The sequence below is a fragment of the Megalopta genalis genome, chromosome 13, assembly GCF_051020955.1.
Source record: "Megalopta genalis isolate 19385.01 chromosome 13, iyMegGena1_principal, whole genome shotgun sequence".
NCBI classification, from domain to species: domain Eukaryota; kingdom Metazoa; phylum Arthropoda; class Insecta; order Hymenoptera; family Halictidae; genus Megalopta; species Megalopta genalis.
The window spans coordinates 2,029,084-2,034,944 of NC_135025.1; positions in this window are offsets into that span (position 1 = coordinate 2,029,084).

Consider the following 5,861-nt stretch of genomic DNA (forward strand, 5'->3'; position numbering starts at 1 on the left):
TTGCTGCTGATTCTTCATTGTACAGTGTGTTTTATCCGTCTTGGGCAATCTAGGTGGTCTATCGACATGATAAGTACTAATTCTTTTATATTTTAATTATTTAGACTGTATAATTGTTATTGTATAAGTATAATAATAATATTATAATAATATATAATATAGTATAATAAATAATAAATAAATTAGTATAATATAATATATAATATTGCTAATGTATAATTTTTATTTAGGCTGTAAACATTTAAGAGGACTTATTCAATACATGTATTGACTTTTATTCAGGATGGTTCACCTAAACACGTCGTCATCATCGACATCCAGTATTATTAATAATAAATTATTAGTTACCTAATAATCAAATTCTCATCCGACACTATAGCCTAGTTAATTTACTGTACTAAAATATTTATTTATTCAGTGATTTTAATTTTATCACTGTCACTCTCAAACAGTTTAGTAGCATCAACGATCAATCAATCTACTTTATTATCTATCTGCACCAGAGAGTACTTCATCGTTCTTTTTTATCCAGAAATATTTTTCAATTATAAAATTGTGACAAATCGCTGAGAGACACGTCGAAAAATTGATTGCTATCTCTGCCGAAACAGCAAAGCGAATTCGTTCGTCCAAAGCGAAAACTTTGATAAGATTAGTGTAATCTATCGTATTTTATTTGATCCTAATTAACACGTTTCCGATTAAGCAAGTTTCTAGTATTTTTCCAGAGACTGTTCCATCTTTTCCTGTTTGCTATTCCCAGTCGTGGCGATCGTTTTTTGGTTCATGCCGAGATTTTCGGTGACTCGGCCATCTCGGAAGTGTATAAACCGGTTACTCCATGGGTGCATCGGGCTTTCATGGGGGAATGGAGATTAGATGGAATTTAAATGGACCGGTCGCCGGTACCTTTTTCTTCGTTCGCGCGGTTAGCCTTTTCCGTATAGACGCAGTTTTCTATCCCTAACATATTATTGTAATTACACTCTGGCCGCTGCTTACTCTGCAATCTATGTTTCCGTGTCTAGTTTTTAACTGTCCCAGTTCAAACGCGATAGCAGAAGTCGATCTTTAATCTACCATAACGGTGCATGTTTCTATTTAAAAAAAAAACACACACAAAGTAAAAAACGCGGTTGCACTTATCGAATCACGAAAAAGTTCGTGACCAAATCGATGATCAACAATGTTAACACATGTTATTTATATACGTTCATGGTAATTTGCATTTAATTTATTCGGTTGCTATCGTTGCGAGCACTGCAGATTATTTTAGAACGATCCCTTTCGAAACATACATACCTCCAGTGCGCGATATTTTCGTAATATAAAAACGACGCGATATTCTCATATGGAACTGTTTAAATAGAACATTTACGACATGTCTGGGATGTTTCGTATTACCACATTTTAATTACTTCCATACACATCGCTCGAAACACGCGAGCCCGTCATGAATATTAAAATGCTTGCAAGAATGTGCCGTCCAACAACGTGTTATTAAACTATAACGTTAAATAAATAAACAATAATATAACTAACACATTTTCAATATGATATATAATTTATATATAATATATATTTTCGAATGTAGAAAACAGTTCTGATGCCGAAAGAAGATCATATTTTTATTTTACTGAAATTAGCGGACGCAGATTTCGTAGCACCCTGGAAACACACAATGCGAAAGCACGAGGCTCGGCGGTGTTGCGTGCTAACAGGCACTTTGGCAGCAACGTTAACCATCGTAACATTACTTAATAGCATTAACACTTTCCCGTGACCCTGTTAAGACACTGCCCCAATTAATGAACCAAAAAAGCCGGGATGCATGCGTTTTCGTAATCGCTCTTGCAGGATCCAGAATAAAACCGTCGATGCATTTGGAATAATTAAAACTGCAATCGTTGTATATTGAACTTTATGATAGTGTGCGATGGTTTTATGGATAATTTTATGATCCACGGATTATAATATAATTATTATATCTAATTATAATTAATTTATAATAATAATTAAAAGTGCAATCGTCATATATTGAACTTTATGATAGTGTGCGATGGTTTTATGGATAATTTTATGATCCACGGATTATAATATAATTATTATATCTAATTATAATATAATTATTATATTTAATTATAATTAATTTATAATAATAAATTATAATATATAATTTATTATAATTATATTATATAAAACTAATTTATTATAATAAATTATATTATACTGATATTATACATAAATAATACAATTTATAATTACATGTAATATATAGGAAATTATTATTATAATCCGCGGATTTTATACATTTATGGGAAAGCTGAATAGATGATTTACAAAACGATGGAAACATAAGAGAGATTTAATAACACTTATATTATTTCAATTGTATAAAAGTGATCAAATACAGGAGAATAGGTTAACTTTTTTATTTAACTTCTGCTGCTTGCAATCGATTAGGGTAATCTTTATTTTACATAAAAATCCGCATTTTAATCACGACTATATTCATCGCAAAAAAGATCATTTTCATTTTGTCATTTACATCGAAACTTCGGTGAAGCCAGCATACTTTTGTAAATTTCAGACATTTTGGAATATCTTGAAACAAATACGAAATGGAAAGAACGAACAATTCGCACCAAACTTTTGTTGCTTCATAAAAACGAAAAGACACTGTTATATTTAGATCTTTCACCGTTGTTATGGTAACTTATGCATGAATTAAGCTATTTATTCCTTAATCCTCTACGAAAGAAATCGATGAATTTCAGCAACTCCGACATAAAAAAAAAACTGTGACACAAGTCATTTTGACCAGCTCGGTGGATTTACCGTTCAAAAAATTGCGTGACAAAACCAAACAGCGAAGAGATTAAAGGCTCCAACGAAAGGAGTAATTCAGGCTCCTTTGAAGCGTCATTACGGACAAAATCCTTCGAAAATGCAGTTTCGACAATTGACTAGCCGCGCCGGTCCAGTGCACAAACGCAGCATCCCCAAAGGGTAATTAACGCGACGCCAGCGGCGGCAGTTAAAGTGCCCTAAAATTGGTTTTCAACTCGGACGTGTTCTCGGACTCGCCTAATCGGCCGGCCAGGTTGTCGTCGGTCCCCGAAAAGGTGGTCAGTTTATCCAGCGGGGCAACGAACCCTCGAAATTCCACATATTTTCCACTCCGGCTAACGCTGGTCATTTTCCGACTATAAATGCACCTGCCTCTCCGTGGACCCCTTTAGTCTGTCTCCCATCGTCTCCAAGATCAGCTCCGAAAGCAGCGGAACTTTCAGAAGCGCCGAGAGAGTCATCGAACCGTCGAAATTCTCGATCCCGAGCAAGAACGCGCAGAAATCTCCGACAAGATTGCTCTTCGGCCATGAAGATCGCGAGCAGCGTCGCGATATTTCTGTCGCTGGTTTCCAGCATGTTGACGCTGGACCTGAGCAAATTCTGGATCGTGAATCACGCGCCGACGGTGATGGAGCCTGCACGACCCGTCGAAATCGTCAGGTGGCGTCAACCTGTCTGCCTGATGCCAGCGAAGGGCGCGACGGCTTGTCACCTGGCTCTCCGAAAATTCGAGAACGAGTACGAAAGCGTGAGTGCCAAAGGGAACGTCTACCAGGAGACGAGCGACCGCCGCTCGCAGCAGACGAGCTTGAGATCGGCTGTTCCGCCGCGAGAAGACGAAGAAGACACATCGGCGTCCATCGAGATCGTTGCCGATGCGCCTCTCCTGCAGTCGTCCGAGGTCTCGGCGGAGGCTCCGACGGACGGTTCGCCGGAGACGCCGAAGTTGGCGAGGAGCTTGGAGGAAAGCGTCGAAGAAAGGAGATACCTCGGCATAAGAGGCGAAACCGCGGCGAAACCGCAGCAGATCTACGTCACGAAAGTGTTGAACGCGCCGGTGACCGCCACCCTGGTGGCCCACAACTGTCTACCTGACGTCGGGATCCCATTGTGCGACGACTACGAAGCCGTTCAACCCTCGAAACCAGTTTTCGAGCCGAAGCCGGCCGTCCGGCCGACAGAAACTGGGAAACCGAGCAATAAACCAGGCGGCAATTGTCAGAGCCCGGTCGATCATGTCCTCGACGGCGGCCAGAATTCCGGAGGCAACGCGAATCCGGACTTCAACGAGCCGATCGTCAGACCAATCCCGACTAGGCGACCAGTCGAGCTGACGACGGCCGGCTTCGATCAGGTGGTTTGCCATTCCTGCGTTCAGGGTGCTGCCGGCAAGGAGAAACTCGAGCACATTGTGATATCGTTGAGACCAGGAGGTGCAATTATCGAGGAGAAGCCTCGCATCGTCCCCGGTGGCTCTCCGTTCCACTATTTCGACTCGACTCAAAGACCGGCGCTGGATCAGCAGATCAAAACGGAGATCGATATTCAACTGTCGAAGAACTCTGGATCGGAGATCGAGGGTCGGGGAGCCGAGGAGGAGTCTTTGAAAGAAAAGGCAAGCAAGAATACGATGTTCCGAACGGTTCACGATATTGCGAACGAAACGGAGAAGTTGGCGATCGTGCAGAAGGTTCGAAGCTTTTTTCAGAGACCCGATGGCAGTTATCAGGGATCTGAGGGATCTACGAGCGTTGCAAACGATCTTCTCGGACCTTTAAATTTGTTTAATCGCGGAGAGGACGCCGGCACCGGCGGGCCGGGAACTTCCGTTCAAGATAGCTCGACGTTTTCCGCAACGGTTGCAGAAGCGTCCGAAAAAGCGGCGGAGATAGAGGTCGCAGAGAAGCCGGCGATCATGGATATTCTACATAAGCCGGAGGACAATATATCAAACAGCCCGGGATTGCTTGATATTTTCGAGAGCGCGCCGGATAACCCGGACGCGGAATCCTTGGCAAAGCCCACGGAAAAGCCGGGATTGTTGGGTGACCTGTTCGCGAATCCTGTCAGGCCGATCGAAGCTGAAAATGGAAAAGTAGACTCCGGCCGGCGAGGGAAATTGACAGGGTGACGGTGCCCGGGTAAATGATTATGAGCGATGCAGATATCGAGATGTGCGAACAAAAAAAATGCTACGCCTCCGACGGAGGCGAACTAATAATCTCTGTAATTTGTCACCGAAGCGCCGAAACGTGCGAATAAACGCGCGAGCCCGAAGTTCGCGGCGCCTGTTGCTACCCATTCATCATTTCCTTTGCTAATTGAGCTTTCGCGAAAGGTCAACGCACCCCGAGAATATGTTCGTGTCGTAGGGTAAGCGCGGGTATTGCTGCGGACGGCCCAGATGCTGCGGTATTTTGTAGAAGTAAGAAAATGTAACATATTTTGTAGCGTGCAATCTTCTAAAACCGAATCTTAACAATATTATAACAATCCAACAATACTTATAATACTAGACTGCGGATCTTTGTGTATTCTTGACATGTGCGAATTTAAGAAATACAGGGAACGATTTGTGCTTAGTTTAGTTTGTCTGCGATAAATCAGCGGAACGGTTCTCATCTAGGTTTTTGCAGGCTCTCTTGTCACTTTAATATTCGATAAGTTACTTCAAATTAATTATATTCAACGCTAAACCTACCGTATATCCTCCGTATCTCTTCCGTGGGAGTCTTTCATTAATTTAAACACACGCTATAATAAATGTAACAATATGTCTAAGTGAATTATGTCTTCTATTTTTTATAATAGGTTTAAGACTATAATAATAATAATAATAATAATAATAATATATAGGTATATAATAATAATAATAATAATAATATATAGGTATATAATAATAATATATATATAGGTTAAAGACCTTTATCCGCCTCCCCTCCCCCTCCCATTTTAATTTCATATGATAATAATGTGAGAACGGTCGGAAGATAGAAGCGATTTCGAGA